Source organism: Equus asinus, chromosome 24 (assembly GCF_041296235.1).
Source record: "Equus asinus isolate D_3611 breed Donkey chromosome 24, EquAss-T2T_v2, whole genome shotgun sequence".
NCBI classification, from domain to species: Eukaryota; Metazoa; Chordata; class Mammalia; order Perissodactyla; family Equidae; genus Equus; species Equus asinus.
Window position 1 is genome coordinate 47,151,687 of NC_091813.1, and position 8,841 is coordinate 47,160,527.

The 8,841-nt window shown below is 46.9% G+C and overlaps 1 long non-coding RNA gene across 1 annotated transcript; it reads right to left on the reverse strand.

Annotated features, from left to right (window-relative positions):
• Positions 1-774: 774 nt before the first annotated feature.
• On the reverse strand, positions 775-5,845 carry LOC139041789 (uncharacterized). The gene is made up of 3 exons (XR_011497718.1): positions 5,690-5,845; positions 5,160-5,269; positions 775-1,791 (listed from the first exon to the last, which is right to left on the reverse strand). It is a non-coding gene; the product is annotated as an uncharacterized lncRNA (long non-coding RNA).
• Positions 5,846-8,841: the final 2,996 nt, after the last annotated feature.

Here is an 8,841-nt window from a genome sequence, read left to right on the forward strand (position 1 = left end):
ATCTGAATAATGAAAATATTTGGTTAGCATTGACTGGCATGCCTGAAAAATGAATATTTTATTTTAAAGGTAGTTACAAAAAGAAATCTTAAGAACGAGATAGAGAAACCTCAAAGATCTGAGCTTTATGGATAAGGACAGCAGCCCCGTGTTCTGTAAGTGGAACAGATTATCTGCTTGGGGAATAGAGCCTCTTCGCCCTCAAACCCAACTGCTGAGAAATCTACATTGAAAACCGCAAAGTTGGGTTCATGTCCTCAGAGAACCCTGGTGATGTTCAGCTGAGCATTTGGTTAAACGTTCCGAGACCTGGGGAGAATTGTAAACTCTCCTTTCTCCTAGTTTCTCTGCTGTAAAACAGAGAAAAATCAAAACAAGGGTCAGAGAGTTATTTCACTTGGAGGGGATCCCAGGAAGGACCAAGTAATTCATCAAGTGGAGCAGATGTGGTCAGAAAAAAAGAGTGGCCAGAGGAAATCCATCTGAAGAGCCCGGGCCTTGTTGACAGCTGGCCTGGGAGACATCCTGAGACTCCTACACCCTCTGAAGGTGACCCACTCTCGCCAGCACCATCAGCCTCATCGCAGTAAATATTTCTTTAACAAATATGTATAGAACATGGAATGTTTGCATTAAAAATAACGTTTGTTGAATTTACCTTTTATATAGAGATGTATGAAGAGGTAAGGAAACAAAAGGAGAGGTTATAATCTAATTTTTGATAAGACAGATCAGTAAACAAACCTATCCATGGTCACAAAATACAAACGTGCAGAAAGCCATAATCCACGATTTATTCATTCAATGAGTTCCTGATTGATGGACACATTCTATTTGCTCCCTTCCCCCTCTTTTTGTTGGTATTACAAATCTTGCCATTATAAATATCCTTGTATGAATATCTTGGTGAACTTGCACTCAAATACCCATAGGTTAAATTCCCACCACCAGGACAGCTGAGTTAGGGTAAAGCATGAAAATCATGGTAGGTCATAGGTACCCTTTACTGAACTACTTCGGGCTGAGAAAAGTTCTATGCATTATTTTTAATCATCACAACCACTTTGCAAGGTCGTTAATATGATCAGTGATTACAGGTGAAGGTGAAATTCGAGCAGGAGAAGGCTCCTTCCTAGGTCACAGAGCTGCGAGGGGCAGAGCTGGAATTTAGTCCCACATCTTTCTGACCCGGAACCGACAGCCATCTAAAGGTTACAAATAACATTCAAGAGGGGATCATCGAACTGGAAGGGCCTTGGCCCTCTCCTAGTCCAAGCCTCTCAGTTTGAGATGTGGCAGGGAGACCCCAAAAAGCTCACTGTCTTGCCAAAGGCCATGGAGTTATGTTGGAACCCAGGACCTGCCTCCCAGGACAGTGACCCTTTGAGTACACTAGTGGGTTTGTGTGTTTGGGGCCAGAGAAGCCCTTCTTCCAAGGAAAAGCCTGTATAAAACATATAAACTCAGCTGCTCTGCTTGGATCGAGGGAGGAGCCCCAGAGCCTGCTTCTTTCTAGTTCTCTACTGTTCTCTCTCTCTCTCTCTCTCTCTCTCGACACCTCTGGGGAGCAGACTTTGAAAACCACAGATTTACACCACAGCTCACAGCTGCCTTCTGCGTGTGGCATCAATCAACCTTGTTGTGCTGGGCAAACCCGAAAACTCTGTCTTCTTCCTCCAAATGGCCGAATAGGGCCTCGGGGGCCGCCCTTCTTGCTGCGGGTTCCCTGGCCTCATCCTCCTGCCTACAGAAGGCCTTGCTGATGGAGCCCATCAGAGCTTCTCGTGCTCGCTGGACATGCTATTAAGGAAAATGTATTAGGACCTCGGGGCTATAAAAGCTCACTATCATTGGAAATAGAAGAAAAGAGGGAAAGTAGAGGGAAGAAGAAATAATCAAAACATTTTTAAGATGTGCGAACCGTCTTCTCCCACCCGGGCGGTGAGGGTAAAGTACAGCTGCTAAACTGACAAGTCCGATAAGCGTTCTTGGGCCGGATGCCCCACGAGAAGATGGGTAAAAACATCAGAGGCCATGCATCGAGAAAGGAAACCAAACAGGAAATTTGATATGAATCATCAGAAAACAGACCGTACAGAGGGGGCACGTGGCTTCGGCAGAGATGAAGGCAGGCTGTGTAGTTCAGGGGCGGTGGGCGGGAGAAGTCACCGGAGCTGCACCTCGGAGAGATGCCTGCATCTGGGTTTGCACAAGGCTGAACCTAATGGAGTCTGCTGCCGGGGATAGGACACTTTGGGAAATTGGAAATGAATTCAGCTTCAGGCCTTAGGAGAAGAGGTCGTATCAATTCACCAGAGACACCAGGTGTTCTGTTTCTGAGGTGCTGTAAAAAACTTTCAGCACACCTCAGCTTATTTTCTGGCCATTTATCCACTTATTTCTATGGCACCTGCTACTGTCGGGGCTGGGAGGCAGTTAGCATTTTAATTCCTGCTGGCAGGCACAGAATAATCAGAGTTACACAAAGGTAAGCAGGGTTCCTTTCATTAAGAACATCGTGTGAAGTGAGTGAGGCCTGCACTCCCAGGCCCTTTTGTGGGGGTCCCCAGAGTCATCTCTCTAGGAGAGAGGGACCCGTGGTCCCTAGTCTTCTGCTCTAACTGGTCTCTCCCACATGTGGAGGAGGTAGGAGAGAAAGGAGGGAGCAGGTCATCAAGAACTGTGATGCTGACTGAAAGCTGGAGAGCCCAGGACACGGAGGGGAGCCCTGGACACTGAGGACAGCTCCAGACACCGAGGGGAGCCCGGGACACAGACGGGAGCCCCAGACATGGAGGAGAGCCTGGGGCTCCTTTTCTCCAAAAGAGAATTTTGGAGGCAACACTGCCTCGTGCTCATACCAGCGCCCCCTCTGATCCTCAGAACTGACAACTTTTGCAGGCCCCTTGATACAAGCTTGCGATGCCAATAAGAGGATGTCAAGGTGGTTTTGAAGATGTTCAAGTCATATCCCATGAGGACATTATCAAACGCTGCAGGCTGAAACGCTAGTCTGAGAGAGACAGTGTGGGAGAAAGTCCTGGACTTGGACTCTGGAGAGGTGGCTTCAGGGGTCCCTCTTGTCACTGGGCTCTTGGGTTAGCTCTTTCTCTCTCTCCTTTCCTGCTATCTAAATGGGTTGGACTAGAGGATCTCTGAGGCCATTCTCACCAACACTGGTGGCAGGACACTGTCTGCCATCTGCTCCCCCTATCCTCTGCCATTCTTCTCTCTAAGTCACCTCGTGAAGCAATAACTCTAACTGGGTGTCTGCTACGGTGCTGTTCAAAGTGCTTTACAGATAGGAATTCACTTAATCCTCATACAATCCTATGAGGGAGATAATATTATTTCTATCTTACAGATGAAGGAACGGAGGCACAGAGAAATTATGTAACCAGCTCAGGGTCACACAGCTGGGAAGTGGCCAAGGCAGGACAGAAACATCATACTGCCTCAAAAGTGTACGGTCATTCAGAAATGGGCAAAAGACTTGAATAGACATTTCTCCAAAGATAGACAAATGGCCAATAAGCATGTGGAAAGATGTTCAACATCACTAATCATTAGGGAAATGCAAATCAAAATCACCATGAGATACCACTTCACATCCACTAGGACGGCTACTAAAACAATAAATAAATGACAGTAAGTGTTGGCGAGGATGTGGAGAAACTGGAATCCTTGTGCTTTGCTGGTGGGAATATAAAGTGGTGCACCTACGGTGGAAAACAATATAATGATTCGTCATAAGTTAAACACAGAATTACCATACAGATCCAGCAATTCCACTCCTAGGGATATACCCCAAAGAACTTAACAGCAAGGGCTCAAAAAGAGACTTGTATACCAATGTTCATAGCAACATGATTCATGATAGTCAAAAGGTAGAAAGGACCTCATTCTCCAATAGAGGAATAGATAAAATGTAGTGTACACAGACAATGGATTATTAGTCAGCCTTACAAAGGAATGAAGTTCTGACACATGCTACAACATGGATGAACCCTGAAGACATTCTGCTACGTGAAATAAGCCAGACACAAAAGGACAAATATCGCATGGTTCCACTTCATGCAGTACCTAGAAGAGGCAAATTCAGAGAGACAGAAAATAGACTGGAGGGTATCAGGGCTGGGGGAGGAGGCAATGGGGAGCTATTGTTCAATGGGGACAGAGTTTCCATTTGAGATGATGAAAAAGTTTTGGAGATGGAGAGCGGTGAGAGCTGCACAACAATGTGGGTATACTAAGTGAATTGCACACTGAAAAATGATGGAAATGTTACATTTTATGCTATGTATATTTTACCACAATAAAAAAGGTGTACAGCAAGACTCCTCCCCAACAGCACTGGCATCACGTCCCTCCTGCTCTAACGCCACTTGTGGTGCCCTCTTCCTCTCCATGTCAGCAAAAGCATCTCAGCCTGGGACCAGACCAGCATCTTGGCTGCAGGTGGGCCAGTCGCCTCACAACAGCCACGCTCATGTCCGCTTCCCTGGCCCTGCTATGCTGCTCCTCCGCCCCACGCTCTCCCAGCCCCCGCTTGCTGGTGGAATGCAGACCAGCGTAAGCCTTGCTCTTCCCCAAGAAACCTTTGCCAGTCTACATCAGAGTTTTGGGTTCTATCTTTTAGGAATTTCCCTAAGACTTGGAGTCCATGCCATGATCCTTGCACTGAATTATACCTTGTCTTGTAACAGTGTCTTCATGTGTAACGACTCTGCATCTCCATCTAGATTCTGCTTTGGATCCAGAGTCAAGGACAGAAGTGGAAAGGCAGCAAATGATAGATAAATGTTTTGTGACTTGCCGTGAAAGGATAATACTGCTGACTTTTATGCCAGTTCTGGCCTCCATATCGCCTTTGGGATTGGTCTGTGTTGAAGGAATTGCAAATTTCCAAAGTTAGAACTAAAGAAGGGACAGGTGGACAGAATTAGGAGAATTAGGAAAGGAATAATAGAAGTCAGCCAGGTGAGCTCTGGTTCATTAATATTGGCCTTCGATTGGAATCCTGCTCTTGGAGTAGCATCTTTCGAAATCTCAGCATCAAGAGAGGGTGTATTGCTTACAGTGTCATCAGCTGTGTTGTTTTGTCATCTTATTTCTTAGCTGTTTTATATTCTGGGCACAGACCCAGCTGGGAAGGATACCAACCCTGTGGCGTCAGTGGTAGTGGCTAGCTACAGGTATGGTCTGTATTCAAACCTTGGCTTTTATTCAAGTCCTTCTTGTACGTTCCTCAAATCGCTTGATGGGTCACCTGGAAAGAAGTGATACTGCTGGGTAGTCGGGAGGGGAAGATAGTGATATGGGCAGTGTTTAAAAGTCACAAATTATGCAGTATTTAACAAATTGTAATTAATTCCAAGCACCTTTGACGATTTGCTTTTTCTCCCCCTTATACTTCTGTCTGTGTAATGAAGGGCAACGGACATGCAGGCCAATGCACCCTGACATACCTGGCCTGGGTGTGACCGAGCAGATTTTCCTTCCTCCAAAGCCTGCAGGTTGCTCCCCGGTCGGGGAAGACGCGAGCCGCCCGGCCTTCCCCGCCCGGCCTTCCCCGCCCGGATTGGGAGGTGAGATCGGACTGTGATAAACAGCGACCTCTAGCGCGTGGTTTAGGATTTGCCTTTGGCTCAGAGCACAGAAAGAAAATAACAGGGATGGGAATTCTTACCAGTTCCCAACAAACAAAGGCGAGACAGACATTTCCTTGTTGTTTGCTCCAGTAGAGAAGCTCAGGACTGAGGGCTGAAGATTTCGTTTCATTTGCACCGCTCACCACCATCAGTGCTGAGGATGCTATTCAAAACGTTGCCCTTTTTTCCCCTCCAAACAGATCACTGGGATTTGCTTTTTTATAAGCCTTCTCGGTTGCCTTTAGGGCTTTCACCCGAGAGTTCACCCAGGATACCATCAGGTTCTCTGAGGGTGGGGTGTGTGCGCGCTGGAGAGACGGTTGAGGCCAAGAGGATGGGAGAGGGGAGGAGCTCAGAAAGTGCCAGAAGGCAGTGCCCCCCGGGAGCTGCGGGGAAGGTCAGGGCTTCCGCTCGCCCTTCCTCAGTGACAGCGACTCTCAGAGGGTGGGCTGCTCTCCATTTCTACTCGAGGCGTCAGCTGTCGAAGACTTCCTTCCCGACCTGGTACTTCCACGCGCCGCAATCAGCTGCGGAGGGTTCTCGCCCTGTCTCCCTTCTCTCGTCTCCCGCCCCTGCGCTCCTCTGCAGCGGATTCTGAGTCTCAAGGGTGGTGTTCAGGCCAAGTTAGCTCACAGGCTGATGTGTTCATTCCCTCTGAAGAACGGAGCCAGAGGGTGACTGCCAAGCTCTGTCAGGAGCCAGGAGGAGATTCTTCAGAGAAAGGCTAAAATCACAGGTCCTGGCCTATGACTTTGCTGTTTTGCGATGGGAATTGGGGTTTGGGAGTTGAGAAGGGAACAGATTTTCCTGTAACTTCAGCGCATGGGAGGCTGATCGACTCACAGTACATGTTTGCTGTAATGACTGGGTTTGCCATGCTGCTGCCTTTAACGAAGCTTTAAAGTAGAAATGCATTTTTTGCTGTTTTTTTTTTTTTTAAAGATATGAGCACATCATTGTGCTAGGCTTTTCCTGGTTTCATTAGTGCTTTCATCTCCCTGTGTTATTAGATCAAGGCCCTAAGCAGTAGCTTACGGCAGTAGCCATCCTTAGAGTCCACAAACCAAAGCCATAGACTCACTCCCTACGTAGCCACATGTCCCCTAATGTCACATTTATATGCCAGAGCGGGGAGTGACTGGTGAGGGTGAACACATGAATGCACTGACAAGAAGCTGCAGGGAGTGGTGGAAGTTACACGACCAGATAGAGCCGGGGAGGCCTGTGGCCTGTACTGGATCAATTCAGCTGGTTTTCCCAGATGGTGTGGCTGAGCATGTGGCACAGCTTGAGAACAGGTTTGGGGCAAGGAGGGTGACAAGTTCGGAAAGCCAGAGAGGAGGGACACAATGTAGCGGCTAAGATAGGCAGAGCTCCCTGGTCTTTGATACAAAGGATCCACAGTGGGGATGTCTTTAGTGATGTGGAAAGTTGTTTGAATCCCAGCCCAAGAAGGATAAGAAAAATAAAATGGAAATGATGGTTCGATAAAAACAATACCAATAGGGAAAGATAATTCTGGCTGGGGTGGTGAGGGTCAGTGCAGAAGTTTAGGTAGATTTAGAATGAGGAAGTCTGAGGAGGATTAAGGTTCCCACAGGAAGTGATGAGTGTCTGTCATCAGGCTGTGACAGTTCAAAGAGAAAAACGCGTAGAAAGGCTAAATATCAAGAGAGGAAAGGGCAGCAGGATTTGCTAATGAACTGTATGAATAAAAGACTGAAAATGAATTGAAGATTACTCAGAAGCTCTCTGTCGTGGAGTGGGCAAAATGGTGGCAGTCAAAAATTGGTTGACCAATTGGGCACTCAGGAAGAGCCAGCTCTTTCTGGAGGTAGGTGGTGACCCAGGAAAGGATTGCTCCCTGGAAGCAGGGTTCCTGCTGGAGAAAGACCTGTCTCCCTTCTGATTCTCACTGGCCCCCTTCTGCAGCCCCTCTGCCTCTTCCTGGCATGGTTTCTGTTCACCCGTCACGGGCTTCCACCCAGCAGATGCCAGTGGCTGTTTCAGGCTTTCTCTCCCTCCTCAGATCTCCACACTGCCTCTCCTTCGTCATCTCATGCTCTTACCACTCACCTGCCAGAGCAGGTTAAGGCACCAAGAAGGAAGCCACCATGCTCTCCCCGTCTGGATATTTCTGGACACTTTCCCAGATGTGTGCATGCCTTGCTCCCTCACTTCATCCAGCATTCTGCTCAAATGTCCCCTCCATGATGGCCTTTCCTAGCCATCCTAAGACAACACTCCTGTCTTCATCTACCACTTACCCCATTTGATCTTTTCTTTGTAGCACTTGGTCACCACCTGATATATTTTGTTTTTGTCTGGGCATTGTGTTCTTTCGCACCGGACTGTAGCTCTTCAGGGACTCTGTTGTGCTTAACACTGAATCTCAGCACATCCAGCAGAGCCGGCCACACAGTAGGTGTTCAGTGAACATTCATTCAGTGAGTGACTTAGGCTCCATATTTCACGCTGTTGGCATCTCCTGCCTCCTGGAAATGCCAGTCTCTTTACAATGTTAGTTCTTGTCTCTTACTCTTTGATCGCAGATTCTTTGTTTTCTGTCCTATTTCTTAAGGCTCAGGTTCTTAAGAAGTTTTCTCTTTCTCCACTTCATTCATTGGGGATTATACATAGTCTCAGAGCTTTGTCTCTTACATCTATGCTCCCGTGTTGACATTTCACCTGAGTTCCAGTCTCATATTTCTAGTTACCTGGTGGCCATTTCCATTTAGATGTCTTATTGTCACCTAAAACTCTCCAGTCACCTTTCACTGTCAGAGTCACCATCCCTGCCAATGTCACTATTTTCCTTCCACTTGGCGGGCCTGAAACCTGTCAAGTTCTTTTTATTCCTTTCTTTTTAAATTTTTTTCCCAATCTGCACCAAGTTCTACAGTTTCTTCCTTCAGAATTAATCAAAGAAATATTTATTTATTTCCTAATATGTGCTACACGCTTTGGTGTCGGTGTTATAAAGATTCATATTCTACCCTCCAGGAGTTTGTAGTCTAGGCTGAGAGGTAAAATGTGTTCAGGAATTGTAATTTTATTTTATTTTTCTTTAAAGATTTTATTTTTTTTCCTTTTTCTCCCCAAAGCCCCCTGGTACATAGTTGTATATTCTTCGTTGTGGGTCCTTCTAGTTGTGGCATGTGGGACGCTGCCTCAGCGTGGTTTGATGAGC